At 41.8% G+C, this 9,881-nt stretch overlaps 1 long non-coding RNA gene across 1 annotated transcript; it reads right to left on the reverse strand.

Moving 5' to 3' along the window:
- Window positions 1–345: 345 nt before the first annotated feature.
- On the reverse strand, window positions 346–4,725 carry LOC106526522 (uncharacterized). Its single transcript, XR_001311266.1, has 3 exons — window positions 3,680–4,725; window positions 2,782–3,057; window positions 346–835 (listed from the first exon to the last, which is right to left on the reverse strand). It is a non-coding gene; the product is annotated as an uncharacterized LOC106526522 (long non-coding RNA).
- Window positions 4,726–9,881: the final 5,156 nt, after the last annotated feature.

The raw sequence follows: 9,881 nt of genomic DNA on the forward strand, positions 1-9,881 counted from the left end.
CGTCGCGGCGCTGTGACGCATGCGGCCGACAAATTCGACCTTCGGAGGACCCGTCCTGCCGTTTTGGACACAGCCATATGTCTGTATTTTGTTGTCCCAAACATGTCAACCTCTTCGGACGTTTACCTGGATAAAAAGCCTCAAAAATCCGTAAATTCCACAAAAAATCCATACAACTCGCACCTGGGCGGGGGTCAGCCTCGTTTACGGACAATCCGCACAAGTTGACATGTTGACATGTACTGAATGTTGTTATTTATTTGCATTCTGGGAAAGCAAATAAATCTAAGTTTACCATAGTACCTTACACTGTCAAACTTGTTTTTAGGGGTTCAAATTGGGGTGGGTGGGACATAGCTCGGGGGAGGGGGGCTTCAACTCACCTAGGGCACCAAAATGGCTAGAGCCAGCACTGCCGAGGAGCTCCTGCTTTCTTAAAGGACGACAAGGTGGGCCGAGGTTAACCAGCTTGACCGCGAATGTGGSCCCTAATTTGAGCTGAGAAGTCTCTCGAGGAAGAGAGGACCCTGACCTTTAACCCCGTCCGACTGCCTCTGCTCTACATCCAGACGAACCGAGACCGGAGACAAACAACCAGACAGCAGTGTGGACACACCAYAGCTCTACAGAGGTTTTCCCTCTGTTTACATATTTTCCTGCKTGGTGACGGAGTGAAGGAGCGGGAATGAGTGAGGCTTCAGGTTGCAGCATGCCCACCACCGGAGCGCAGACTGACACATTTAGATTTTAGTCCACCGCATCGTTCCGCTCCTGCAAGTCCTAATCACGCTGTTGAGCAACGGCGTCTTCTCTACGAGTTTCACGTCCATCCGCCCTTTAAGAAACAAATGGAGCAGATTAAAAACTCTCAACACACCTGAATCCAAAAAAAAAAAGAGCTTTTGACTAATCTGTTTACATTAAAGATTATTTCCACGCCCGCGTCGGAGCCTCGCAGGAAAACCCTTTACAATTATTGCTTCATGTAAACACTGTGTGCCCGGACATGTGGCGGCTATAATAGTGTGCACTCCATCAGGGGAGGAGAACGGGACAGAATTTATTTTTAAAAAAAAACAATGTTGCACATAAAATATTACCTCTGTGTCTGTTTGAACCACTTAGTGAAACTTTCTCAAACCAAACATTATATGTACAAAATGCCCCTCTCGTGTCAACCTGATTCAAGATGGCCGCCACAGCTAACTAACCCTAAAAGAAAAAGGGCAATAAATCAGCCAGTTTTACAGTTGAGACAAAACATGGCGGGGGTTGTACATGACAGTCATACGGGGGCCAAGTGTAAAATAAAAAGTTAAAAAATGTCACTAACATTCTTTATTGTTATTTAGCTCAATGCTCTTATTATTTTTTATTAATTTTCACTATACATGTAAATCTAAATGTAAAAGTTGAATCTTAAAAATTGAAGCTAAACGCTAAAGTTTACATTTATGTAATTTGGAATGGAGCACAGCCTTTGCTGTTGGTGTGCAGCTCTTGTGACGATGTCTGCTGCTAACGCTGCTAATAACGCTGCTAACTCTGTTAATGCTGCTAATGCTGTTAATGCTGCTAACATTGATAATGCTGGTAACTCTGCTACTACCGATAACTCTGCTAACGCTAATAATGCTGTTAATGCTGCTAACATTGCTGATAACTCTGCTACTGCCGATAACTCTGCTAACGCTAATAATGTTGTTAATGCTGCTAACTCTGCTGATAACTCTGCTAATGCTGACAACTCTGCTGATGACTCTGCTAATGCAGGTAACTCTGCTAATGCTAATAATGCTGCTAATGCTGCTAACTCTGCTAATGCTAATAATGCTCTTAACGCTTCTAATGCTGCTAACTCTACTAATGCTGCTAATGCTAATAATGCTCTTAACGCTTCTAATGCTAATAATGCTGCTAATGCTGCTAACTCTGCAAATGCTAACAATGCTAATAATGCACTTACCACTTCTAATGCTGCTAACTCTACTAATGCTACTAATGCTAATAATGCACTTACCACTTCTAATGCTGCTAACTCTACTAATGCTGCTAATGCTAATAATGCTAATGCTTCTAACGCTAATAATGCTGCTAACTCTGCTAATGCTAACAATGCTCTTAACGCTTCTAATGCTGCTAACTCTACTAATGCTGCTAATGCTAATAATGCTCTTAACGCTTCTAATGCTGATAACTCTGCTAATGCTGCTAACTCTGCTAATGCTGATAACTCTGCTAATGCTGCTAACGCTGCTAATGCTACTACTGCTGCTAACACTTGCCTACATCACATCTAAATTGCAGTTGTGGCCAGTATCTGAGCTGAACTTTAAACTGTCAGACCACAGGTACCATCCAATTTAAATTTTAAGCGCCATCTTCAGCAGTGTTAGCAACGTTAGCAGATTTAGCGGTTGCTTTTGTTGCAGGATGATGTCGCAACAAAAGTTGCGCACCAACAGTGAAGACTGTGTTCAATTTTGAAATACTTAAATGTAAACTTTAGAATAGCCACAATATTTAACAATTAAATGTAATAATCCACTGTGTGCAGCACACAGACTGTGGTTCCAGTGTTTACACAGATAAACCCGTAAAGCTATGAATAGATTCTGGCGATGATGAAAACCTGCTTTGACTCGTCCGTCTGAGACGCCATAAATAATCAATCATCCCACCGAGTGTTTGCTGTAATTAAACACTGAGCTGCTGCGGAGTGGCTGTGTGGGAAAACCTCAGCTTGTAATTACTGGAGGAGCGAAAGTGGAGAGGACACACCTTCCAAAAACTGAGCGCTGAGAACTCTGGATGTTCACACCGAGACGCTCCTCCTCTGCCTGAGCTGAACTCACGGCGACGACAACAAATCACACTCCTGCTCTTTACCCTGAACCCTGAAGCTAAAGTGAGGCCAGGTGGTGCAGGCTAGAGAGGCGACACCATTATCGCTCATGTCTGCTAAAAAAAAAGAAATGTTTTCATATTTTCGTCCACATTTGGAGGCTCTGCTGAGGAATAATCAGTTTACGCCACGATGAGGATGAAACCTCTGACCTGAAAGAAAAGAAGTCAAGGTTGAAGTCAGTGAAGCAATTTAAGTTTTTGTCTTGTCACACAAAAATGACATTTCAAGCAACACCCAAATTTAATTTCATAGAGAGCAATAAACCAGAATGTGAAGCGGGGCCAGCTGCCCAGTGGGCGGGACTTAAAGCTCCGCCTCCTTTGTACACAGTGAGGTGACCGCTGTAACCTCTGCGCCTCCRTGCTACGACTGAAGAATCCAGTTCAGTTTCTTTATTTTTCACCAGTTCATAACTAAATTCATCTTATTCCTCTACAAAAACATTCATTTATTTAAAAAAATGCTAATTAGTGAAAGATTTCCTGTTGAAAGGAAGCCATTTCTTTCTACTCTTGCCTCAAGTGAAGATTTAATGTAATCTGATGGTTTCCTACGTTAGAAAACTTTCATTATTTTGTAAAGTATTTGAATGTTTCTGTCCAGAAAAAAAAAAACATGGAGGCGCAGTGGTTACAACGGTCACCTCGCTGTGCACAAAGGAGGTGGGGCTTTAAGCCCCGCCCTCTGGGGAGCTGGCCCCACTTCTAAAAAAATTCTCATGTGGACACAAGGAAGTGTAAATTTTTTATTTTAAATTTTAAATTACTCCACCTTGGCTCTTCAGCTCCTCTGACAGTCAGCCTCATCGTGACGTCAGAACCAGGCGAACATCTGAGGGACCAACTGGAAGAACGGCAGAAAAGTACAGAACCAGGGACAAAAGAGAGGAGGAGAAAGAAACAGGAACCCGACTCGAGGTTCAGCCAGAGTGAAGACATAAATCAAAGACGGTGTGAAAACGCAGCACCTCTTTGCTCCTCGGCCAATCAGCTTTCATCCTTTCTTTTTTTTCTCAGAAACCAATCGCTTCTAAGGATTGATGAGCTAACAGTGTGGATGGCTGCTGTTTATCCAGCAGTGCTTAAAACAGCAGAGTCAGTCCGGGTGTAAACATTAACTCGGGCTGCAGAGAGCTGCAGGCTGGGAAAACACTTTCAGGGAAAAAACAAGGAATTTGCTCTCTCACGGCCCAAACTCCACCAGCTCCGGAGAGCAAACAGAGAAAGAAGTTATTAACTTTTAGAACAGGAAAGTTCCTGCACAACACGAGGAACTGAGGCAAACATTTACTAAATGAGACATGAGGTTTTGGACTACGCTCTAAAAAAAACATTGGCTCAACATGAAACAAAAATCTGAGGTAACAATTTGCTTTTAGGTAGTTCCAACTCAGCAACTACTGAGTAAATATTGTGTTTTAGTTTGGCTGCGGTCGTCTGAAATGATCCCAACAGCACGAAAACAGACAAATCTTTACATTTCTTTAAGTTCTGCAGAGATGACGTACATTTTATTTACCATCTGCAGGAACTACGTCACAGACTGTGAGCTGTTTTAGCTGTTTTAGCTGTTTTTCATTCGTCAGAACGTTCAGCTCATCCAGGAGAGGCTGCTGGCAGTTTTAAGTTTTGTAATGATTTTCAAAATGTTTATTTTTCATATAAAATACTTTGAGATCTTAATTCTTTGAAAAACATTTACCTATTTTGACCTGCTTCAGCTGTTTAGTTTGTTTGTTTGTCTTTAAGTTTTTAACTGAAATACCTGTTTGTATTTTACAGAGTCCGCCAAAGGTCAGTAGGAGAAAAAAAAGCATCTGCCGGAAATCCGTGCGCACGGATTGCAGAAACCATGAGCACAGTTTAGTAATCTGTGCTCACTGTTTAGTAATCTGTGCTCACTGTTTAGTAATCCACACAGATTATTAAACCGTGCGCACAGATTTCCAGCAGCTGTTTTTTTTAATCCCACTGACCCCTGGCGGGCTCCGTAGTATTTTAGTTTTTAGCTAGCCCTTTACTATTTTTTACCGTGAGGTAACGATATGTTAGATTTTGGCTAGTCTTTAGCTACTTTCTGTGAGGTAACTGTATATTTTAGTTTTTAGCTACAWTTTCCTACTTTTAACTTTGTGTTAGCCATTTATACGTTTTAGCTATCAACTAGCAATTTGCTACTTTTAAATTTGAGTTAGCCGTTTGTGTATTGGCTAGCCTTTTGCTATTGTAGTGTCCAAGAGTGTGGGGCCTTTTTTCAGGAATGCACAGATGTGATGTCTCTTAGTTTCCAGCTTCAGAGCTCGGCACATATWATCATATTAGGAAGAAGGTATACCGTGACAAAATTTATGGTACATATGTGAAGCCTATAAAGAGCCTTGTACGCCCCCACCCTTAGCCTTCATTCTCCATCTTTCTTACTTGGTGAATCATTTGGCTTGAAGGCCATAATTTGGTTTTTGGCTGTAATCTCCTGGACTGCAAAATAAAGATTCTTGCTGTTCAACCAGCCTGTTTCAGAGTTTCTCTCTTCATTGAGCAGCAGCAGTTCCACTTCAACCAGAAGACGTGGTTTTTACACCTCACTATCTTTAAATTTGAGATAGTCATTTGGATGTGCTAGCTTTTGGCTAGCCTTTTGCTATTTTAAACTGAGTTAAGGGCTCGACACACRGGCAGCAACAAACTACAGCGATTAACAGCTGTCATYGCAGCCAGGGTGAAACCCGACACACGGGACGCRATARCGATCGCACCGTTGCGAATCGCGCTCTCAGGTCGCTTGTCTTCACAAAATTTGATTGGTTCTTGACTCTGAAGGCGGGTGTGCATTACGGACGTGTAAACTAAACAAATCTTGCGATGCTAATATATTGAAAAACAAACACACATCAAGATACAGTTTTATGAGGAAAAACTTACCATAAACTTCACCCTGGTGCCAATAAATTCCCACAAAGCTTTTTAGTAATCACTTGGTGAAAGTGTTAGCTAACTGCAGTGTGTAGCATACTCTCCTCTCATTGGTCAGTCAACGAAACCCTCGCTGATTGGTTGTACGCTAAGTGACAGCGACAAAAGTTGAACATTTTTCAACTTTCATATGTCGCGTCGCAAGCTCGCGTGTGCACGTCTACGTGTACGAGCGTGAAATTTCACATGCACTATTTTCGCCGGTCGCTTAGCTGGAGGAGGGCAAGAGATTGTCGCCTCACCACACAGGCTCCATAGGAAATGAATGGAGAGCGAGCGACGTCGCCTCCTGTGTGTCGAGCCCTTTAGCTGCTTGCATAGTTTAGATTTTAGCTAGCCTTTTGCTACTTTAAACTGTGAGTTAGCAGTTTGTATATGTTAGCTTTTACCTACATTTGTGACACTTTTGCCAACTGATACGTTTAATTTTGAGCTAGCCTTTTGATACATTTAGTTTCTAGTTAGCCTTTTCATTCATTTCATTTACTTTTTGCTAGCATTTTGGGTTTTTAAGCTAGAAATATAACAAATCTGCTGATTTTATTCGACTAAGTTTTTTCTCCAGCTGCTGTCAGATCATGTCTGTGTTGCAGCACAAACTGAACAGATGAGTTTGTTTCATTGCTAGATGACGGACAGTGAGCGAGCGGCCACCATTGGGGTGATGGGGTGTAGGCCATGTGTCCCCTGTGAGGGGGTCTCCTGGTGGGACTTATGGCCTGTGAAAACARTGCATGTCCCCCTGACCCAGAGTGCCACCTCAAACATCCACACACACACAAACAGGTCGACCCATCAGCGCCATGTTGACGCTGAGATTCAGTTTTATTAGAAGTTAAATCTTGATGTTTTTAAAGTTTCAGATCTTAATCTCCAGTTCCTTTAATTGGGCCCCATCTGTCTTCAGGACCGGGGCTCCGCTGGCCGAGTGGCGCTGGTGTCTGAATGGACTGAGCCGGAGAGGTTCTGCGTGCTCGCAGCCTCCGTGGCTAATCTGCTAATGTATTCCAGAGGTCAGGAGGGGTTTCACACCAAATCAATGGAGGGATTTACGCAGCTTTGCCCAGGAATGCACCCCACCCGCACTAAGCTGGGGAGAAAACATCTACCTCTGCTTTGACAGGCTGACCAAATTTCCACTGTATTTAACCACAAAAAAGGAAGAGCTAATACGGTGCACGCAAGAATTTTCTTGACATCCCTTCATTTTAGATTAAATTCTCCTTTAAAGGTTTGAGTGGAAAAAAAACTCAGTTTATTATTTTCCACCGAGTAGAGAGACACAAAAAAGTTTTTAAGCACAAATAAGCATAAAAAATGTGGTTTAGGGTAAAGATTTCTAAGGATTTGTGTATTTTCTTTAGAGAAATGACATTTGAGGGTTTAGTTTGTCAGGCAAAAAAAAAGCAATGTCCCGTTTATTTACCTGGAGGGGGCGGGACTTRAAACTTCCATCCTCATGCTCCATCTGAAAATGTAAAAAAACTCAACAAAGACAAGGTGAAAAATGACACAAAATGTTTGTAAATGATTATAAAAGTTCCACTTCAGACTGTTAAACTGCAGTCAGACTGCAACTTTTTTCAAAACAAATCATTTTACTTTGATCAAAACAATAATTTTAACTATAATTAGGGAGGAGAAAGTGCCTCAGACACTCTGATATGAGCAGGGGCGGAGCTAGACTTTTCTGCAAGGGGTGGCCACAGGGGTCAAATAAAAAAAAAGAAAATCGCTGGTTTTAAAAATCCAAGATGGCTGCCACAGCTAATTCCAAGTGGCTTTATTTCAGGTGTTTTAACAAATATTGAGCTGGAACTTTGGCTGTGTCCAAAACGACAGGCCGGGTCCTCCGGAGGACCCAGACTACCCGGTCWCGGCGGGCCGGGTCCTTGGTAGACCGGGAAGACCGGAAAAAAAGAGGCTGTGAATTTGGACGGTCTAGCCTCCCCTCCTTACCCTGGCGTACGTCTTGTCACCTAGCAACTGTGACGACGCTGAACAAGCAAACTTAAATCAAAACTAGAAAAATATCAATATATTAGCATTATTAATATCACAAAACTATAAAATTAACTTAAAGGTAACATTTGAAGAACTAACTGACCTGCTGTAGGTTCATGTTTATTTCATGTTTTTATGACAAAAATAATATTTAAAAACACGTCCATACAAATGATAAAAGTATTAGAATTACAAACGCTAAAAAAAATTTAAATTTTTATATCACCATATTTTTATTTAAAACGTATTCTTTTGTCTCGCTTCGTCCGCCATTACTAGCTTAAAAAAATCTCCGGTCGGGCCGCAATGCATTATGGGATATGCTGGGCCGGGAAGGATCCATCGGACCTGTCCTTTGATTCGGGCCAAAGGAAGGACGTATTTGTCGGCCGCATCGGAGGAGTCTTCGGTTTGGGACGTCCTTCGTCGCGGCGCTGTGACGTATGCGGCCGACAAATTCGGCCTTCGGAGGACCCGTCCTGCCGTTTTGGACACAGCCGCTATGTGATGATAGCTAAGAGTGAACCAAAAAACAAGCCGAATGCTAGTTGCAACTTGTTATTCAGCCATTTTTACACATACAAAGCTGAAGATTTGTGCAGAAGTAGCCAAAAACAAATATCGATTTTTAGATGCTAATCAAAAATTCAAGATGGCCACCACAGCTAACTTTAAAAGGCTATAATTCAACCATTTTAAGACTTATTAAGATTAAATTAATTGAGGAGTAGCTAAGAAAGAAGACATCCTGATTGCCGATGCTAATCTTAAAATAAGCTAACCACTATGCTAATGCTAATTTTACAAAGAGCTGTAATTCAACCATTTCCAAACAAACACAACTGGAACATTATGGTATGGTAGTATCAGAAAACAATCTTCAACAAAACCTAATTGCAAATCCAATCTGCTTGTCAGTTATTTGGGGGTGGCACCTGAGGTGGCCAACCAGGTGCCAGCGGTGGCACCTTGCCCACCTCTCTGGCTCCGCCCCTGGATATGAGCTCAGGACAGAAATTGTATTTTCCTCACATGCTGTTTTACTGGAGTGTGTGTCAGAGAGGTCTGGTGTGAGGAGGAATGCAGCGACACATCCCTCCTCTTCATACGGTCTCATTAATAAGCTGATCTGGGCCAGACCGACGAGGTACCCCCAAACCCAGACAACCAGACATCAGGACAGAGACCCAGGYTGGGATCAAACCACAAACATCCCTGGATTAAATCTGCTTTTAGCAGCATCAACATGGAAGATTTACAGAAAACATTTTAGAGAATAAAAACATCAAATCTTTGTAAGTTTTCCTAAAAGGATGTGAAAAAATAGTGAAAAAACTCAGACTTGTTTGGATCATTCAGTTTAAACAAAAAAAGGTGAACTTTACGAGACTGAACTGGCATTTTTATTGTTTCTTTTTATAAGACCGCTAACATTTGAGCTGTCGAAACTTATCAAAATCACAGAAACGTCTCACTTCTTACAGGTTTTACACGAAACTTGAATCATTTTGTCTTCTTTCACTCATAACTGCGGTAACCAGCTTCAATGTTTTTAACCATTTTGTCAGCTTAGGTTACAACAAATCTTCTTTAAAGACCAAATAATAATAAATTTGTCTTTAACGATTTCAGCTGCAAACAAATCCTTGTTTCTAACGCTGCAGAACTTTTCCCGCCCTCCTCCCATCATCGCTCCGGTCTGACTGCGTGAGCTCGTCTCTGCTGCAGCGCTACATGATCTGTTTACTAATGCTGCCTTTCCACTCTGGATCAGGAAGAAAAGACAAARAAAAAAAGACATTTAATAAAGCTAATAAAGGGCTGAGCTCAGTGTCTGACGGATAATTTAATTGAAATGATTTAAATATTGATCTGAGTTTAACATGTTTGCTGAGCGGCTTCGCTGCTGGAGGAAGATGCAACGCTCGTCTGTTTTTTTAATTTTTAGATTAAAAACAGAAAGTGAGCCTCATCTTTCTGTCTGAACCAAGTTCAGC

The sequence above is a fragment of the Austrofundulus limnaeus genome, unplaced genomic scaffold, assembly GCF_001266775.1.
Source record: "Austrofundulus limnaeus strain Quisiro unplaced genomic scaffold, Austrofundulus_limnaeus-1.0 Scaffold280, whole genome shotgun sequence".
Lineage (NCBI taxonomy): Eukaryota > Metazoa > Chordata > Actinopteri > Cyprinodontiformes > Rivulidae > Austrofundulus > Austrofundulus limnaeus.